Here is a 22,008-nt window from a genome sequence, read left to right on the forward strand (position 1 = left end):
CTTCACTGTTTCATGCATACAAAGCCAAAAAAGCGTGAAATCTGTCTGGGCTGTGGTTCAGATAACTCACTATAAGACTAATTTGGCCTCCTTATTGCTGTTTGGACTAAACTGTTCCCTGTCATCACAGATCTGGGGAAGGTTATGATTAAATCCATAAAGTAGGTAAGTATTTGAAATATGGTCTGGTAAAGTTCAGTTACACAGAGGAAAGAATATGTGTAAGTTTCAGTGGAGAAAAGAAGAGGTAAAGACAGAAGGCCGAGAGAAACCTTTGCAGCAGATGACTAAGGTTATCTCTATTTTAAATTTCTATTGATAAATCAAACTGGCAGGTGCAGTTAAAAGACCAGGCTGCATCAATGGTCAAAAGACAGATATCTAAAAACTGCAAGGATGAACAAGTCATGAGGCAGATGTTCTTCTCCCCAGGTGTCTATATCTGTCCAACTTCAGAAGCACGACATGACGCTGAATGGACCTTTGTGGTCTGTGGGACAATCTTTGCAGTCCTAGCAGCCACCATGCTTGGCACTGTGCTTTAACTGTCTGAAGCAGTCCAGGTTTAGTGACTTGCAGCAGTTGCTGAAGGACACATATGTTTTAACTGGCCTATGAAGATGAGCAAGGAGAGCTGAGCTGTTGGTCAGTGTGAAAGGGCAGCACAGAGGCAGACGGATGAATGTGAAACGTACATGACTAGTGATGTGGTGCAGGGTGCTAAACAACAGCACTGCATTTTGGTTTTCTGCTTTGAGATGATTGGAAAGGTGCCCAGACCTTACGATTCTTTCAAGACATCCTTAATCACAATAGTGATTACTTAATCACAATAGTGAAGTTCTTTTCAGTATATGATTTATTTCATAATTTATAAAAATTTCCATCATAACATTTTCATCACAGTCTGTGACATTTTGAAACATGGGTTCAAATCCTGTTAAAACCAGCAAATTCAGAATAAGAGAACATTCTATGTTGGTAGAGGAATTTGCCAGTATTTCACGTGGGCCATTTCACTGTGGGCCTTTTAAGAGCTTCTTTCTCATAATGCTGGGACTAAAGATCGTCCTACATGGACTAAAGGTGGATCTACACCTTGTAAAGCAAACTTCGTTACACAAAGACAAACCTAGCCCATGGCAGTCATATAAGCAGCAAATAATGAGTAACAGAAGAAGAAAATCCCAGTGTATTACAAAAATGTATGTGACTTCAGGTCACCAACTAAGTCCATGGTGACTGTAGTCCGTATTTAAAGAAGCACTTCTGCTGCTAATAACAGATTCCAGCACCTCACTCAGAAAACAACCTACTTTCAGAATACTGACAGATTAGCCTGCGAAGCAGCTGAATACTATCAACACTGATTCATGGAATGAGAGTCACTAAAAGATACATAAGAATTTTAGTGGTTAATTAAAAGATAAATCAGAATTTTAGTTTATCCATTTCAAAAGTTATTGCTTTATATTGTTCCGTATACAAGTGTTTTCTAAGTTATGAGTTATCTCATGCTTTTAGTCTGCAATATATTAAATATTCAGCATGAATAACAGTCTTTCAGAAGGTGAAGAATTCACCATGTAGGTGAATATTCAAGTTAAAACTAGTTCAGCTTACCTTCTCACTACGTTTTCTTTTGACCCAGTTACAAAACCCGAACAGCCTTCCTTGCAGACGCTCTGTGCTTCGCTTCACTCTGTGGTAAATGGAAAGGGTTTTTTTCTTTTTATCACAACTATTTGAAAATCTGCATGCTATGCAAATGAAGCCCCCACAGGTAGCTAGTTTTTGTTCTCATGTTAGAGCCTTGACAGAAAATCTGCTCTCGTTTAGCTAATGGTTATTGTGGTTTCTCAAATCTCACCACGTTAGTTTTCTGCCATCACTAATTAAGGAAATAAAATACTGAAAGATAAGGAAAACAAAACCATCGTCTGGATTATTCCAGCACCCACATGCTGCTTCTGGAATGACGAGGGTTTTTTTTTTAAATTCTAAAAGAAAGTAAGCCTACACACCCCACGCACAGTTCCATCCTGCTTTAATGTTCGTTCAGTTAAATTTAGATCAGTTTAATCTGACTCAAAAATCTAGCCATCTAGGTGAGGTTCCGGTCTCTCCAGACTACAAAATAAAAACTATATATTTACATTCAGGTTATGTTACCTATTCTTTTCTTTTCACATTATCACCCTCTATTGTCAATATGTTTGGGGTTCTTTTCTCATTAATTCTTTAAAACTTTCCTCTTCTGTTTGCATCTGGCTTTTCATTCCCTGTCAAAAATGTCTTTTTCTGGTTTTGGAATTTCTGCATTTAATTTTTTATTCTCCCTATTTCTTCCTCTTTCTTTGTTCAGCTTTTCTAGATTTCTCTTATTTCCACCTCTTGTGTTCATAATTTCTCTCCAGTATTGCATTTTGTAGCACCACTCGCTTTCCCTTTGATCATTTTTGGGTACATTTTCAGCCTCACTCCTACCTGATTCCATCTCTCCCCTGGTGTCAGATGCAGCCCTCCTCATGCAGATGTCAGGGACTGAAATAACATGATCCCAGCTCTGATTTCTGTCCCACGTTGACTGCTATCTATCAAAGTTCTAATTACTTGATCTCCTCTGTCAAACCAGTTGGAGAAGACAGAGCCCTCTTAAAGGCTTTCTACAGGGCTTCTGCCATGGGAGCAAATAGGGACCACGAGATTAAATGGACGGTGGTTCTAAGTGGAGCTCTTGGGAAGGAGAGAAATTCTATAACCAGTGTTTATGTCTCACCCTTAGCCCAAGACATATGATTGCTTTTGTAAAAACTCACAACCTGCCAGTTTTCTTCAACCAATGCACTTGCTATTTAATTTGAAAATGGAGAAAAACTAAAAAGAATTGATGGGAAGCAGTTTGCAGATCATGTGAAAATGGTAAAGATTCAGATGTCATTTCTTCTCATACTGAACATGGAATTTCTGCAGGAAGAGCACAGTCATATGCAAAGCACTCCTCTGCTTCACTGCAGCATCATTTCTTAGAATCAGCCTAGCTCCCAGCTGGCCTGGCTTCCAGAAAGAAGCATAAAGAACAGAAAGAGTATCCTCTCATTGATAATCACTGGCTTCAGAAAGCTGGTTAAAAATATTTTCTTGGAGAAAATGTTGATGAAAACAAAAGTTTTAAACAAAAAATGGGTGGATTTTTGATGGAAGTTTGTATAGTAAAGATGCCAATTTAAAAAACACATCAAGATGCACAGTTGAGTTATTATACAGTTGTTTATGCTTTTATTCTCTTTTATAGTCTGAGCTTACAAATGAGACTACATTTCCTAGTTTTGGGTAGAATAAGTAGGCAATGAGTAATATCATTCCATATTCTAAGGTCTCACAGAAGCCTAGACAGGAAAAGGATTGGAATTCATAAAGAACAACAACCCCCACAAGACATAAGAGCAGCATTTTCTATTTAACACATTTCAATTTTTCATCAAAATGCTTCTGGGATAACTGAAGGTATTCTGAAGGAAGAGATATGGTTTATTGAGATCATGCTTTTTTCCGATGTGAAACAACTTGAGCAGACAATTTGTTATTCTTTAATTTAAGAACTTTTACCTGAATTACATTGTGTTTGGTCTGTTTCCTACCATTGCCCTTCAGCTGCTTATCCTAGAGAAGTTTAAGAACTATTTCTGGTGAAAACGTCTCCCAGGTTATGCCAGAAGCAATGAGCTTTTATAGTGATGAACAGAATGATACAGTCCCTGTATTGCCAAAGGGCAATTGAATGAACATGTCAGATGCCTGTAACCTCACTAATCTACCTTCCCTGACCACAAAAAACTTATATGTACCAGAAAATAAATGTCTGCTCCTGAAATCCCAAGGAAGAAAGAACAACATGAGTGCCAGTCCCTTTTTCTCCACCACCTGCACAATACAGTGGGAGCAGATTGCTTTCATGGTAAAGATACTTTCTGAGGTTATGGAGGGGGAAAGAGGTTTCATTCCTATGTTTCCCCTACCCAGTGGAGATTTATGTATTAGAAATACCTATTACAACATTCGTTGATCCTGTCTGGGAAAACAAATCCATACAACCAAGCCCACGTTACTGCAACAGTTGCACAATATGTCATTAGGAGACCAAGCTTAACACAGCAGCTACACTGAAAGGCTTAAAATCAGATTCTTGCTAAAATTGATCTGGTTTGGTTTTAATGAAATGTATTGCAACAAAGAAGACAGAATATTGTAAAGCATTTCCAAGTAACTGCTGCCTTCTGAAGCAAATGGTCCCCTGCAAGAAAGTTCTGCTGAGTTGCCTCCTAATGTGTGACTAATTTACACTAGTCTGTAGAGGACAAGTGAGTTTCCGTATCAGAAGTGCTGCAAACACAAGGCAAAGAGGCAAGCAGAGTTAAATATGCAGTCGCTGACATAATTTCTATGTTTTGATGCTGTAGTCAGACCATACCCGTTGTGGTTATGTTTTGGGTTTTTGGGGTTTTTTTTTGTTTCTTGCTCAGTTTCTCACACTGTTTTCATGGCTCATAGAAATAACTACCAAAGTAGTTTCTCAAAGCCTGTCATCAGCCTATACTCCCAAGCACTGACATTTCAACCTGAGTACATTGAATTCATTAACCTGATTTCTTTTTAGAGTTAAACTTTCTTTATATGACTGTTTTTAGAAGAGTCCCACACCGTGGAATGCCCCAGTTACCTCTCTTTCCACAGCAGAGACCTTCATGGCCTGAGTAAGAGCTGAAAGAATTTAAAAGGTGCTTATATACTTAATGATGCAATTGGTTGTTCAGTATGGTAATTTCAAGGCATCTGAGATCCTGGCTCCTGCCTAAAAGCATGAATGCTGAAATGGAATAGTTAAGTATGAAACTGTGTCTGCACAATATGAGGCCACTGCATGGGCTCAATATAGCTCAAAGATTTTTTTCCTTCTGGGTGGAAAAAGAGGCAGCATGTGTTTTTCAGCTCTGCCATTTTCCCAATTGCAAAGACAAATTGGAGGGGTTGGCTGGTCACTTCAGTGAGACAGTGACTCTCTCATTTTACCTCTACACCACGGTGCAGGCTATAACCACTAAACACATTGCTGATCTGAGGCAACCCAGAGAAAAACTCCCACAAGAGATTGCTCTGCAAGGGGGAAAATCTTCTAGGTCTTTTGCACAGTGGGAATTACTGCTCCTAAACAGGCACCACTGAGATACCACTTGTTCGGATTTGTGTAGGAAGGTGGTTGTGTTCTAATCAAGCATCCTATCTATGGTCAGATGTGGATAAGTGAGATAACCAAGCACATAGAATCATAGAATCATAGAATAGCCAGGGTTGGAAAGGACCTCAAGATCATCCAGTTCCAAACCCCCTGCCACGGTCAGGGACACCCCACACCAAACCATGCCACTCAAGGCCTCATCCAGACAAACCAATGTTGAATGAACTCTGTTCTTTGGAGCTCCAACCTTAACTCAGTTCAGAGCAGTCTTATCCATTTGATGGACATTGGAGCAGGCTCATGAGGGACCTACAAAGACAACAGGGATTTAGGATGCAGTTCTTAGGGGCAAATTTACTCCTTTGTCCACACCACGTCACTTAAATTCTCAGGGAAGGATATGGGAAGTGAGCACATGACCGAACACACACAGGTTTCAAAGGCTGTCATGGTGGCAGGTGTATTTAAACCCTGCTAAAGACCCTGATGTTCTTTTTAATCCACCCTGCCTCATTTCCACCAGCCTGCCATTCCTAGTTTGTCTTCAGACATCATTACCTTCCACCTTGGATTTCTTTGTTAACCTAAGGAGCCAGTATTTCCAAGGCTTGAACAGCAGCTGCACCACATTGAGCAAAGGCTGTAAAACATCTGCTTGAAGTGTCCTCATTTGGGCAGACTGGAGTTAGGGGGATTCAGCTTACAACCCCAATGTGCTTTCATGCTCACCTGGCCACCCTTATGACATCCTTTTGGGCATTACCTCACACCACGTTTTAACTTCAGCTTTAAAATTAATGAACCTTTGGCATTTCTTGCTTACAGGTCATGATAACTGGCAATGCTGTTTGACATGTGGAAAGAATAAATCCATTGCCTGTCATGGCTTTAGGGAAGGAACGTCTGACTGCACAGGAAAAATCGGAGACTTCCAGTCCATCTTCTCACCTATCATGTAACTGAGTTTTAGGGTTTGTAACCACGAGAATTAGTTAAACTGATCACTGCAGACTTACACCACAAGAAATATCAGCTGTCCTGACTGTAGAGGTGTAAGCAAGTGTTCGGCACTGGGAGATATTCAAACAAAAATCCAAGCAAGTGTGAAAAATAGGACATTGGAAATAAAGCCACATAAGTGAGCAGTAAACGATAACTAAAACCAGGCATTCGTTGGTCAAACTCTGGCCACTGAGCAAGAGAGAGTTTGCTTAAACCAGACAATAGTCTTTAGAAAAACTGGCAGAGATTATGGAATCTGCAGCATTTTCATACTTGTCTGAGATGCACACACACATAAAACAGTTGTTCTAATTACTTCTGAAGGGGATAACATTCATCTCATTACTAAATTAGTGTCAACAGCAGATAGGGAAGACACTATGCCAAACCAGCTCTTAACTCTCAAATGCGTCTGTAAGAGTATTGTCTAAGCATTCACATCTCCAGAAGTCAAATAAGACTCCATCACAGGATAAATCTGATCTTAATAAGCAGGAAATCATAGGAGCATCCCACATCTGTTTTCCTCTTATTAGATTAGCAGTGGTGTCACATCTGATGTCATGCTGTTATACCCTGACCTTCAGCAACTTAGCAGATAGGCTTTTAAACAGCCAGAAAGCTTTTGGGAGCTACTTTTCTTGGCGAGGAGCATAAATATGCACATTGTGTAAGGATGGATTTCTCTAGGAAGTGACAGCACTACATGACTGGGGATTTAGGGAACCCAACTGCAAACATCTTCACAGGATTCAATGGTCAGGACTGCAGAAGACACCAGTTCTTGGAAATATCCATTACAATTATTTCCAGTGTTGCCATTCCCAGAATCTAGGGGTATATTTTGGTGTATTCGTGTGACTGAATTAATACAAACACTTCATGCTGACAGTACTTACACCTTTGTTTGTAGCAATGCACCTGACCTAACATGTATTGCCAGGTAAAATTCTCTCTGCCAGGCTGATTGCACTGGGATGTCCTCTGGAATACAGGCACTAAGGTTTCAGGCATGCAATACTTCAGTTACCAGCCAAACTTAAAGCAAGTGGTGAAAGATCAGGATTTTCATCCTTTCTCTGGGAGAGCTGCAGGAATGCAGATGGTCTTTAATCCCTTCTGAGTTCCCTGTAAGTCAGATATCTAAATGCCAGTTTAATTTTGCTGCTTATTACAATTCCATTTCAAATTGGGCTCATTTCTTCCCATTGAGAGACTTTGCAAGTAGTTTATCATTCAATTTTTATTTTATATTGAGAGAAATCCCAGTCCTCAAAACCTTGCTTTGAACAAATACCACTATGGACTTAGCTTAGCACACCCCAAACCATCCCTGCCAACAGTTAGACAAAACCTGAGCTGGATTTGTCTAAATGTTTAAATCGTTCTGGTTTCAATAAGTTTTAAATGTATTGGACACTCAACTCTTACTGCAGTCAATAGAAGCTAAGTATCTCAGTCTCTTTAGAGACTTGAGAGTACTCATGAATTTCCATGTGGATTAGGAGGGAAAGCAAATTGGGGTGCTATGCCAAGCAGATGACAGGGAGAGCAGTTACTGGCACAGGATTCTCTGCTGCAAACAGCTAACAGAGCTCTCGAAATTCATATTGCAGTGTATAGTGATAGTTTCCCTTCCACTTCCCTTCTAAGAGCGGGCAACTGCTGTAATCATTTATCTTTAGGTCTTCATGAATGCAGCCACTCACTGGTGGTTAGTGCTTTGATAAAATTGATTTTTCCACTGTGATTATATTCTGGTGCCTGGAGCACGTCCTGCCCTTCCTTCTTCACTGCCCTTGGTATCTGCAGAGCTGTTTCTCTCACATTTTCTCACTCCTCTCTATGGCTGCAGTGGCTGTTGTGCAGGGCTCTTTCTCCCTCTTAACTATATTATCCCAGAGGACATAGAAAATGGCTACCACCATCATCAACGGGGTCAGCCTTGGCCAGCAGCGGGTATGTCTTGGAGCCACCTGGCATGGGGAAAGCTTCTAGCAGCCTCTCACAGAAGTCACCCCTGCTTATTGCAGAGGGGATTGGACTAGATGACTATTCTATGACTCCGTGTTCCTATGATTGTGTTGTGCAGCACAGACATGTTCTTTACTGAAGGGAACAAGCATGGGTGTATATGAGGACACCCTTGAGAAAGCTGGCAACTGATAGCTACCAATGCCCCATCCTTCCCAGGATGCTTTGTTTGCCTCCAATTGAGGTTTGGGAAAGTGTGCTAATATTAACCACTTCCTGCCTCACTGCAGCTTCCTCCCTCTTTGTTGACCAGGGTTAGCAAACATCTGATGTTGCACTGGTCCACCACTCCCCCCCAGTGAGCTTCCACCACCCTGAAGCTTTAGGGCCTGTCACAGATATCACCACCTAGATGCTAGCAGGGATGTCCTCACCAGGATCTGCAGCTGCCTCCATGGCTCCTCTCTGTGTCCTCACACAAAGCAGTCTTGACTCTCTCTGCTTCCTTCTACTACGAAGGACAGGGAAGAACTGATCTTAACATGCCCCCACAAAGTGCCTCACTTCAGAGAGGACCATCTGACAGATCTGTTTCTTTCACCCTCAAAGCATTCTTTCTCTCCATGTTCAACATTGTTTGGAGTCCGGATGGTACCTCAGATAGGAATATTTGTGCCAGCAGTCTTGTTCTTTCATTACTTCACAGGGACAATATTCCTTTTCCTATTTCAAAGCTTGTTTTTTCCCAAAATACTTCTGTCTATTGCTAGCTTTCAGTGAACTGACACCCGGCCCAGCCAGTCCTTTTCCTCTCCCTGCTAAACAGCCATCAAGTGGAGAATTTTTCTGAAACAGGAAAGCAGCTGCCACTAATACAGGACTTCTGCTGCAATTTTCCCAGTAATCTTATGTGATAAACACCATGCCTCAGCTGTGCTGGTGAAGGGGATAGATTCCTACCAACTGAGCTCAGACAGGAGGTTCCTGGAAGTCCTGAAGTAACCATGTGGGGCTGCTTAAAATATTTAATACAAACAAACACAGCAAAAGAGCGTGCACTCTGTGATGCCTCACTTAATGTTATTATTGAGCTTAACTGTGAAATGAGAGCCACTGTAATTGCTAGATTCACGCTGTCTGTTACTGAGCTGCTGTTGCCTGATAACCATGAGCTACACCTCAGAATTCAGAAAACAGCCCTGCTCCGCAGAAGTGGAACTGATGGCAGGATTAATGACTCAAAAACCAAATTCTTCTTACAGTATGGTGTTACAAAAGTAATCTATCTCCTTACGAGTTCATCATCATCTGAACCAGATGCAAAGTTCCAGTACTCAAATGTTGAGGATCATCTGAAGAACACAATGCAGCTGCACGTGCGGGACTAACCACAAAGTGCTGCCATAAGTGGACCAAGGAGAAAATTAAAGTTTGTTCCTCATATACTGTTTCAAATAGGAAGTTCTGGGAGCTGAAGATATCTTGCGCTTAACTGCAATGTAGTCATAAAAAGAAGCATAGTCTGTAACAGCAATGATTGCTTAAGCAATAACATTGCTACATCTAAAGCATGTATCAGCTAGAAACAATAACAAGGAAATGGTTACAAAAAATGGCAATTGAGTAACCTGTAGAGGAATATTTGTGTGGCTGGTTTTTATTGGTTATTTGTCATAACACCCTTGTAAGCTTGAAGTATATGACCAAGCATCTTTGTTCAATAAACGATTCTGTACCTCCATGGAATCCGTGACATCATACACCACACTCAGATACTTCTCATTGCAAGATGGTTGTAGGTAAAGAAAAGACTGAACTTCAGAATCTATCCCTCTGCTCAGATGTGCCATCTGCCCACAGAAGGTGAAGGAGAGACCATGCCAACAGCTGGAGAGAAGCCCTCAAGCGTGTAATGAAGATTCTTCCTGGTTAAACGAAATGGAAGGTAAGTGTGAGGCCATTCCACCCTGCGACAGAAAGTGTGTGGGAAAAACCAGTGATTTTGCTGTTCTCCCCGAAAGTTTTCTTACTGTGTTGCATTAACTTTTGTTTACACTAATTTTCCTTTTCTGTCTCAGCTGAGTGCAACAGACTGTAAAAGGCGGGACAGAATGTTAGACTGGAAGATTTTTAGAAGTAACAGGAGATCAGTGGTTATTGTTTACTCCTGCTGTGGAAGATGCCCCCTCGCTGAGGGCAGCACAAGGTTTTACTCTTACAAGCTCCCCTTTGATCATATATTAAATAAAAAGCTGCTATTTGAATAAAGCAAGAAGAAGCTTCAAAAGAGTTCAATTTGCTATAAGCCATGTATTGAGGACGCTTTGTTTTGGAAATGTCTTCAGATGATTTTCGATGAAGTTTAAATCTCATCATTCTGATAATTTGAAAAGATCAGAATCAGACTTGTTTCTTTTAATAGTTAGTCATAAATGCAGAGGTTGCTCACTGCCGCTAACTTTATCTCGTTATATCTGACGTGGTAAGATCCTATGTTAAACATCTTTCATCTTCTCTCTTTCTGCTGCTCTGCAAAGCCCACAGTGTTTTTCAGTCTGTGTTAGAGTACCTTAGCATCCAAGGCTTTGAAGCTCTTCTAGACAGCAGCTTATTCTTGGGGTAATTGCCAGCCTGCTCTCTCAAGGCAGATTTTGTCTGTCCCTATACCACTCAAATCCTTTGAGCTTCAGATTAGAGTCTGGAGCACTGCCCCTGCACTGGGACTTTCAAGCACTTCTCTGGTGTGCCAAATTCTGCCCAGCAGCCCCTCCTGAGTGTTTAACCCCTCAGTCTGCTTGGTTCCCCTGTCTCCTTCCACACCACCGCAGCTTTAATGTTTGATTCTACCTCACCAAGAGTGCAGGCCTTTACTGTTGAGCTTTTCAGGAATTACAGTGTTCCTAGGAGGAAACCAGATCTTCTGCTTGTGTTGAAGGCAATTCAAGAATTTTCTTCCAGCACCCTGAGAAGACCAGCAGAGATATTAGCCAGGCCTCCTACATACAAAAGTATGTCAAACTGTCTTCAATCCCATCAGGAGCCTGTTGTCTCTCTTTCTTCTCTCCAAATTGCTGTAAAGGCTAGGATCATCAATAAGGTGGGTTTCTTTTTCTTCTAAGCCATAGCGCTGCAGCCTCTTCAGACCTATCCCATACTGAAACAGCCGGCCACCTGCAAACCAGCTCACTTTCGGCAGGGAGTCATTGAGTTGCAATGACAGACCATTGTTCTGGGTGGTAAAGGAAGAGTGACTGAACAAGCATGGGAGAAAGTCCACGAGGGCACTGGTGATGCTGGTGGATGTAATGAATTTCAGAAGCTGTACGGTCTGACGACCTGCCAGAGTGCAGCAAGTCTGTCTACCCACATTTTACAGATGAGGACTTTGCACACAGATTCATTAAGCAGCTTACCCAAAGTCACCCACAAAGCCTGCAGCAGGCCTGTGAACATACCTTGGGAAATGCAGGTCAGTGCCATAAGGGACAGAGGGCCCTTCATTGGACCACGTTTGGCCAAAAGTCTTTCTCCTAGAACTGGGAGCAGAGGTGGATGGTAGGAGCACAGCTGCATTAGTCAGGATCACAGTGTTGCTCTGCAGAAACGAAGTGCAACTGGGAGATGAGGAGAAGGTGGGATGAGCAAAAGTAATGCAGGGACAGCTACAGAGGGAAAGGGATCCTGTAGGAGACACAGCGGAATAAAGTCAACAATGTTGGTGAGGAGAGCCAGAAAGGAAACTGAAGAGGAAACAGACTGTATCCAAAGGGAAGGTGCCTGAAACAATCAGTCAAAAGACTTACTAAGCCACCATCTTGTGGCTACTTATGCAGTGGTCAGCATGGCTATATTCCTGGTCTGACCTGCCTTGGGAATAACAAAGGCAAAAGGCATTTCTAAGAACAGCACTTTTTACCTTTCACAACCCATCAAACTAATGGGAAGGAAAAGCACCCCAACCTCTTGCTAACACCACTGCACAAATCTGGCAGTGAGGAAGGCTCTGCACCACGCAGCTCGAGTCTGCCTCACCATGCTACACCAGGACTTCAGCACTGGTTCCACACTGCATTACCTCTGACTCCAGTTCAGAACTGACACCAGTTTAGGCTCCAAATACACAGCAGAGGATCCTGCGCTGTCCTTCATCGCTCCTTTCTGTGCCTAACTGAGACCAGATACGAATTTGTGCTTGTTTATGTGCAGTTTTCTGCCACAGAGGTTAACACAAGGCTATAAGAGACACCAGTGCTCCCGCGCTTTTCCATTTAGGTAGGTTTAATATCACACAGTTACATTCCCCTTCTCTAGTACAACCAGGTGCTCAGTGGGGACCCTGCTCTCATCACCTCGTGCTGGTGGGCAATACCTGGAGTGGCAAAACTCCTGGTTTCCCCAGAGTTCTGGCAAATTAATTCTCCAGGTGAGATTTTTCTGCACTGCCACAGCTTTGAGCTGGAGTAGTCTATGAAATATCGTATTTGTTTAAATAGTGACCACAGCTCACTAATGACCATTCCAAACAACTGTGTGGTCCAGGCTGGTAGCAAACAACAAAATCCTGTGGTTTTAGATTAAACCCTGAGGTTATGAACAAAAGCCAGGGGAGGAAAGGGGCAGCCATACTCCAGGAAGCGGTCTGTCCTTACCTATGTGGTCAGCTTATCACAGCAAAACTTTTGGACTCCTCTACTCTTGGAACCTAAGACGAAGAAAATAAGCTCTGACTTTGATTAGGTTTGCTTGACCTGGATGGTCTCTGGCAGGTTCTTGGCTGCTGAAAGTTTGTTTCAATTTTCTTCCCCAATGCCTCAAGGCAGCACAGGGAGGATCAAGTAACAGTAAAATTATTCATTAGCACAATTTGGATCTAAAAATCAGTTGACCTGAGCAAAAGCACAGAAGTGACAAGAAAATGCACAGGCGCTATTGGCTGCAAAAGACCATGCAACTGAGCAGCCTTCAGTTTGCTTCCCATGACCAGCAGATCCTTGGTGATCAGTAAGAACAGTTATACAAAAGTGTGAGTCACGATGCATCCTTTTCTTTTTTTCATTTCGAAGACCACAAAAGCAAACCACAGTGGGAGAAGAGCAACCAAAACAGAAAAAAGGCTGTTCTGCAAGGTTTCTTGTTCCATGATGCATGGGTAATTGGCCTATATTTGTGACCTCATTTTTCTTTCAGGTTTGTAGCTGTGCTGCAGAGATTTGATCCTTTGGTACAAAGCCTTCACTGTGCAGGAGCAGGAATGGTCAGTGCTGGGTACAGTGACCACTGAATGAGGCACGTAGCCCTCTGACTTTTGTGCTTTCTAACTTCCACATGGCCCTAAGCCTGAACCAAACCTTAAACGCTGCTCTTCAGCCAAGGGGCAAAAGAAGATGTAGAAAGAGACGAACACCATCATCTCTCAGGGACCTCATTCTGAATTGCACCCAAAACCCCAAGCTGATGGGTAGAGCAAAGCCTCTGGTGGGGAGGGGCTGGCGGCTGCTGGCTGTGGTGGTGAACACACTGTGCGCAGGAAGAGGACCTCTGTGGTTCTGCTCCTACCTTTAACAAGGGAAAGGGGAGTAACTGACATTTATGGAGCTGCCCCTAAAAATCATGCATTTCAGGGGCAGAACAGCTCTTTACATGGTTTGAACTGCAGATGAGCCATGCCTGCTCTGTGCACTGCTGGAGCTGCCGGATTATAAGTTATTTCTGCCACACAAAAAACAGTGGGCCAAGTTATGAGTTCATATAGTCTATGTATGCAGCTACAGGCATGCAACTCTTTATCTTTTCCCAGCAAACATATTTTCCAGCAGGTCCCTTACACCAGGCCACTGCCAAAACCAAGGTCCACCTTCTAGACTGTTGTTTACAAACAGGATTCTGACTTTCTGCTTCAAAACCAGAGTGCTCCTCACAGTTAACCTCTAATGTGCTGCTGTTACTTCTTCAGACCTTCTAACTTTTAACACAAATGAATCCCTACATCTGCTGCTCTGTGGCCTCAATTGCAGCAGTCAGTAGCTGCTTCACTGTCAAGAAGACAGCCACGCACCCCAGGGAAGGGAGCACAGCTCCAGACATCCCTTTGGCATCGCAAAGGGAGCTTCCCACACCAAGCCGTGACTCTGGTGCTGGCTGTGGGTACTCTCGCTGTTTCAGTCAGCTTTACGTAACTTGCTCTCTGCTACCACCCGCTGCCTTCACAGCTTCACTGTTCTTTGGGCTAGCCTCCGTTCATGGGTTTCTGCTTGATTTCTTCTTCTTTGTATAAACTGCATTAGCTTGGCTTCCTTCAGATTAGAACTTGGCACTCATTTCCACCTGGTTTTTAGTATCTCTTTCGACTCCTTTTCATCTTTCCACAGTTTAGCTTAATTTATTTTGATACCTAGTGCAAAAGGAGCAGAAAAGCTACTGTGCGTTAACATCACACTAGTTTTCCTACCCTAGCTTTTCTGGTTAGATGAGATCTAGGGACCCAATGCATTCAGGTTTTTTGTCTGGTACTTCCAAGTCCTTCAAATGAAGTTCCAACAAATTAGCACACACTGATTGAAATCAGAAACCAGTGGAAGAGGAGGTATTAATGAATTTTAATTTCTCTGTCATGGAAGAAGTCCATGAGAATTTGTCTTATTTCTCTTTGGAAACATCAGATTTCTAACGTCAGCACCTCCTTGTGTCTGTAACCACACAGTGCAAAAACCTGCTTGAAATTCAGACTTTCTCATAGTTTTGTTTAACAGTTTCTATAAAGGTGCCTAATCTAAAAATTCACTAAGAGTTTAATTAACCTAGTCTGCTGACTGAGTATAACTGAGCAAAACCACTTTTGCAGCGCTGCACTTAACAACAGCTGGGGGGTTGTTGCTTTTTTATGGCAGTGTATTACTTAAATCTACAATTTGATCCCTAAAGAATTACTTTAACTTTCATATTTCTTCCATTAATGCATGTTAAAACATGAAGCTTACGCATACATAATTCTAATCTCCAGGATTGCTTTAGTCTCTGAAAACTAGAACTGATATTTTGGAATTTCCTCTTGGTTTGCTTGGAATCTCCCGATTTTATCAGTTTCTTTTTAATGAACAGAGCACAGCCCTCCTATTTTACAGCTCTGAGGAGATGAAGAGAACATCAGTCAACATGTCAGCCACTCATTTGAGCCACTTAACACTATAAAGGTGCTTTTAATTATAAAGGTTGCCAGAATAATTCTGTAAAAAAACAGCCTCTGTAAAACATTTCTTAGGTAGGCAAATACCACACTGACTTCAAGGAAATGCATGCTTCAAGGTTTTGCCTAAATTCATCCCTAATTCATCCACAAGCCAAAATTATTTAGACAGTTTTAAACATCTTTAATCATGTTTAGAAAGGATTGGAAACACTGCTTAGGGAGGAGACAGGAGAGACATTGCTGATCAGGGGCAGGTATGGCTGAACGACTGGTTTGCACACAGCCATCCCCTTTTGTCCCCTTTGCCATCTGTTTGACCACACTTGCTCCTCCAAACCACCATGATCCCTCCCTTTTCCCCTTTTAGGTCCTGGTCCTAAACATCTAACAGGAATCATGCACTCCCCAAACGGTCCTCCTTAGCATCTCGCCGCCAGCCCATGTAGATCCCTCATCCCATGGGACACCATGGGATGGTGCCTCTCCTGGGACAGCCCAAGGAAGAAACAGGGAGCTTAAGGAGCTCCAGCTTGGCATTGGGGTCTCCCTGCCCTTGCTCCTCTGCATTCATAAGAGTTGAATATTAATGCTATAGTCTAACATTCACCTACATAAAATTAGGGAGACTGCACCATCCTCTCTCCTCACACAGCAATTCCCAGCCACATTTCATCTCCCAAGCAGGCTGTGCTCTGAGCAGGAGGCTTGGTGCCTCTGAGAGGCTTGTTGGCCCATGTGGCTGAGGTGTGCTGAGCTTCACAGCACCACACCTCAGGAAGGGAGCTGCAGGATCAGAGGAGCCCACAGCAGCGACCACTGGACCTGCAGGAGTTACCTTGTTCTGTCCTGCTTTCCATTTGTGGAGACGAGCTTTTAGTCACATCATCTAACACAAAACACGAGAATTATATGCCTAAAACATAATGTGAACAGCAGTTTAAAAGAGATTCTGCCATGATCACCTAAGCCAAGTTAAGTTACTGGAGACACTGCTCTGCTGCACACCACCCCTTTCCCAACATTGCTTTTTGCAGCATGCCCTGAAGGACATCTGCCAGCCCAAACAGACCATGTTGTGAGCACAAGGTGGAAGTTCTCCATTTCAGAGAAAAATAAGCCGAAGAAGGTTCTTGCTATGAAGATGCATGTGATGATAGTTGTACAGGGGAACTGTGCAAATGACCTGATTTTACTACCTTGTACCTGTTGTGGTTACCCCATAGCATAGAGCAATTGAAACAAAACAATTAAAGCTGCTAGGGAACTGAAAAACAACTTCTAGAGATCTTGTGGCTTGGTTTTTGGTTTTTGAACACAAGTGTAAGGATCACCTGCAGTTACTCACACAGTGCACTATCTAATTATGTTCTAACTTCACCATTTCTAAGAGACTCCTTCAACAACATCTGATTTAAAACATTATAGCAGAGTGGATGTTAAACTACTATATTTGCAAATGCTGGCCTTTCTCCATGGGACAGTCTGTGCATACATGAAACACAAGCATCAATAAATGTACCAAAATTGTTTCTACATGCAAACAAGGTAGTTTGCATGTACACAGGCGGCCATATGGAGTCCGTCTATCCCCATAGTAACTCATCTTCCATATAAAGGTCTGATTTGGTAGAATCATGGGATAATTTAGGCTGAAAGGGCTCTCTGGAGGTCCAGCCGCCTGCCAAAGCAGACTTAAATTCAAAGCTAGATAAGGTTGCTCTGTGTCTGTCCATTTGAGTTTTGAAAACTCCAGTAATGGATAATTCACCACCTCTCTGAGCCCCTGCTCCTGGACTATTCTCATTGTGAGTTTTTAGGCTTTATTTCATCTATGTACCTGGAATTTCTGATGCAATTTCACTGTGGTCCTTTCATTGAGCATCTCTAGGAAAAGTCCAGGCCTGATTTCCATACTAGCCCTCCATAAGCATGGAAGACCACAGCTTAACCACCACCTTTACCTTCCCTTGTACAGACAGAACAGCCCCAGCTCCTCATAGGACACATCCTCCAGCCCCATCACCATCCTCTGGTCCCTCCACTGGACTCTCTGTTTTATTGGCATCTTTTTTACCAGGGGAGCCCAAACTGAACACAATACTCCGGGTACGGTCTCACAGGGAAGGGGATATAGGGGAAATAACCACTTCCCTCATCCTGCTGGCTACACAAGCACAGCCACAGGCTGACTCACTCTTTCAGGCTTTTACTCTTTGCAGCTGCTCCCAGCCCTTCTTCTGCAAAGCTGCTTTTTACCCAGCCCATCTGCTCACAGTTTTGTTACATAGATGCTCTAGGAGAATTTGGCTAAAGCCAAAAAAAATGACATCCACAGTCGCCCTCAGAGCCATGACAGAAGGTGATCACATTGGTCAGTCACAATTTGCCCTTCATAAACCCACACTGCCTCTTCTCCATCACCTTATTTTCTTTCCTGTACTTAGAAATGGCTGCCACAAGGACTTGCATCCCAGGAACTGAGGTGAGGCCAACTGGTCTGCACCTTGCCAGATCCTTTTTCTCACCTTTTTAAAAGCTACCTCAGTCTTTCTTTACCTTCACCACTAGGTCATCCCCCTCCATTCAGCAGCAGGCCCACATTTTCTTTCATCTTCTTTTACTGATGTCCCGCTTGAGGAAACTCTTCTTGCTGCCTTCACATCCCTTGCTAGTTTCAGCTTCAGCCAAGCTTTGATGTCTCTTGTACCGTGCTTGTATGCCTGTACAGTTCCATGTCCATCCCCTGTAGCCCATCCTCACTTCCGCTTTCCACACAACTTTTTGCTTTCGAGCTTAGCAAGGAGTTTCTCAATACGCCAGTTTGTCACCCTGCTATGCCTGCTTGTTGCTTTGCATACTGGAGGGCAATCAGCTCTGGCCCCCTTCACAGGGCAGCCTCCTAAAGGCTCGTGAACAAGATAGAGTTCATTCCCCTGAAGCCCAAGTCTGTTCCTCGGCCACTTGTTCTCCTCTCTGCTCTGAGTACTTTTAACTCTGTCATCTCATGGCCATTGCAGCCAAGGTTGCCACGGACTATTGCATCTGAGCACTTCTTATTCCTGGGCAGCAGATCTAGAATACCTCTCTTGGCCCCATCCTGTTGTGAACCCAAGTAAAAGACAGTCCCTAAAACACCCTAAGTCTCCTGACTTGTTTGTGTTCTGCCATGTTGGTCTTCCTGTAAATTGGAAGTGGTTAAAAATCCCCATGAGAACCACAGCACGCAATCAGGAGACTTCTTGAAATTGTTTAAGGAAGGCTTCCTTCTCTTCCTTTTCTTCATTGAGTCATCTGTTGCAGGTGCCTACCACAATGTCCCCTTTATTAGCCTACATTTCAGCCTTGACAGCAAACTCGTGGTGGACTGCCAGGGTTTTCTCTATTCCAGTTATGCTCTGCACATTCACACTCTCCTCTATAGACCTTCCATTTTTCTTCTGTGCCTGCTCATTAAGCCTGTGTCCATGCATCGCAGCACTCACTCATGCAAGCTCTTCAACCATGCGTTGTCATCCCAGCGATATCACAGCTTAGTGTTTCAGCACAGACACTGTTTATGTTTATTCATGTTCTTGTTTATTCCATTGCACATTTGTCTGTGGAAAATAACCTCAAATTTCCTGCAGCGAGGGATGTCCCTTCCTCAGACTCTCCTGTATGTACTACCTGCAGGCTTTGGTGTCCACACCCAACAAACATAGTTTAAACTCCCCACAAGGCTAGCAACCCTGTCAGCAAAGATAATAATCTTCATCAGGTGCATCTTGTCTTTTCCTTGCAGACCTCAGTCAGACTTAACCAAAGCCCTGCCTGTGACAGCAGACACACACTAGAAAGGGGCTGAGGCAAGGAACAAACGGGTCTGATGGGCAGAGGGAGTGCCTTCATCCCTCTGCAGAAGTCCCTGACTACTGTTTTCTGTCACTTTCTCTCAGCCTCACTGGCTCTGATAGCACGGCTAGATGCATCTCCTGCCAAAACTCATACCCTGTCTTCTTGTCAGCACACTAGAGATCTCTCTTTAAGCACCTGCAGCTGGAAAAAAGCTTCCATGTTTTTTCCTCCATAGAAATTCCAACCCTCCCCTGGTTAAACATTGCCTCTGACCTTCCCCTTCTTCCGTGCAATGGGGGACTGGGGTTCTTGCTTTTACAGTGGCCACAAAGTACCTTTGCCCTTCTGTTGGCATTCCTGATGCCATCCATCTTGCCTCACTTGGCAGCTCAGTGTCCCCATCAAAGCACAGCTCCAGCAGGTGAGGCTTCTGTCACCCCAACCTCTAAGAAGCTCCAGGCAATCCCTGCACCTGGACAGCCCCATGCTCTTCGGGGTTGTGTCTGGGTCGAGGTATCCCATATGCTGGGGTAGTTGATCTGGCTAGTGCTAAGGACCGTCTTGCAGTTCATCACCATCATCACTGTGTCCTCTACTGGTCTCAAGCACCATCTATGGCGTTACTGTTCAATCTCTTTCATCAGCTCCTGCTTATTTGCACAAGCTAGGAACAGTGACCCTCAGGTGTTAAGAAAGATGAACATAAGCCTGCTCTGCTCCCCTGCACCCAGCAGGCACTCTCTCAATCTTTCAGGTCCTAGTTGCATTTCTCCCATCTTATGAATGTTGGCTCCACTCAGGTAAGGCTGCTTCCTCATGCACCACACACTGACCAGGCAACAGAAGACTAACATACCTGCCTTGTCCCCATTAGATTTCCTGGTCAGTGTGCAATCCCTCACACTGCTTTTTGTTCCCAGCCACAGTTCATTCTATTTGTAAGTATCAGGTCTGCATTTCTTCTCCTGCACTGTGCTTACAAAGCTTTAAAACACCTTTTTGAGGAGCTTACAAAGCATGCTGTTCCCCTAGGTCAAGTGAAAGTTAGGGCAAAAACCTCAACACAGAAAGCAAACATGCAATTCCTGGAACAAGGCAAGTATTCCTCAAAATACCTTTTAATTATATGCTCAACATTGTTGTCTCTCTACTGCTCCTCAGCTACTGTATCCAAACAATGCTTGAGGACTGTTCTAGGACAAAAGAATGACTTTCCATCCTTTTCCTGTACTTGTTCATTTATTGACCATTTTTCCCCCAAATGGTACAATGGACTTAACTAAAGTGATGCATTTTGAGGCCTGAGAAAGAAGAGGCACTTCTTTGAACAGCAAGGTATATACTTGTATTTTGCCCTCTGAAACATAGTAAAAAGAATAAGTGATTTGGGAAAAGTTACACAACTTTGGAACTGTGGTTGATGCTAAGACATTATGGACATATTCCAAAATGACACACTGTACACACATTTTTCCTATTATCCTGTATTAAAAAAAAAAAAAAAAGTATATAAAAAAATTAATCACAGCAGCAACAAATGTTAGTACCCCAGGAGACCAAAATCAGAAACTGGTGCTAGAGATTACTGGGCTTTTGGGATTTAACCACCCCCCCACCACCACCACCTCCTTTTATGAGAATTTAATACCATTCATGACATAAACAAAAGAACTGCCACTTTTTAATACCCATTGCATTTCTGACAGTTTCAATCTTTGGGTATCTCAGTGATCTTGAAGAGCCCAATTCCTTTTTTTTTTTTTGGTAGAAATCCAAGACAGTCACTCTTATCTTGCAAGTTTTATTTTCGCAGTGCTGAATTAATTATAGATTGCCTGTAGAGGTAGCTTCAAGATGAATGAGATCACTTACAAATCTACCAAAACCGCACCTCCTGCAATTCAGTTCAGCTTCTCTTTCGGCTCTACCTGGTAACGAAAACACCAAACCAAAAAGACCTATCAAAACCAATGCATCTGGCATTTCCTGAAATGAACATGCAGCAGCCATCCTGGCTGCTGTGCAGACAATGCTAAGGAAAACAGAAGTTTGTTAGCTTTTAGCTACAACTGAACTCTCCACAGATGCATTCTTTCCAGAAAAGAAGGCTGGGCTTTGTAGAAAAATATCTCATCAATGAAAATTACTATGCTAAAAAGCAAATGAAGTAGTAGCCCCCCTTCTTTATCATCATCACCCAATCACCTTGTCACTTACACTGGCATTTAAGTTGCCTCAAGAGCTAGATACATTGCGTAAGGACTAAATTATCAAACTAGTCTGAAGCTGAAAATGCTTTTATTACAGCTGATGAAAATATCACTTATGCGGAAATTTTATCAGATGTACATGGTTTCCCACTTTGCTTAAAGAAAAAAAAGAGGAAAAAAAAAGATGGGTGGAATACAGTAACTTCACTACAAAAAGTAAGACAGGTATGTTTTCATAATCCACTCTAATTACCACATAATAAGGAACTGTCAGCCATAGGTTAGTCCTGAACTTTTTACTTCTGGAAATCACAGGATTTGTTAACCAAATTTCAGAGTGTGTTTAGCAAAAAGCATGCTTCTAACCAGCCCTAGCCAGCAGAGAACTGCACAAACCAGTCCTAAGTGGCCCTCTCAGACACTTCCTTCTCTTGTTCAGAGACGTCTGCAAAAAGGCAGAAGTAGTACAGAAGAACAGCTAGACAGGAACATTCCCATTTTTTATGATGAGGCTCATACAGATGATGTCAGGTATTTAACTGCATTAGGTCCTTCATGGAGAAGCG

This window comes from Psittacula echo, assembly GCF_963264785.1.
Source record: "Psittacula echo genome assembly, chromosome: 4".
Classification (NCBI taxonomy): domain Eukaryota; kingdom Metazoa; phylum Chordata; class Aves; order Psittaciformes; family Psittacidae; genus Psittacula; species Psittacula echo.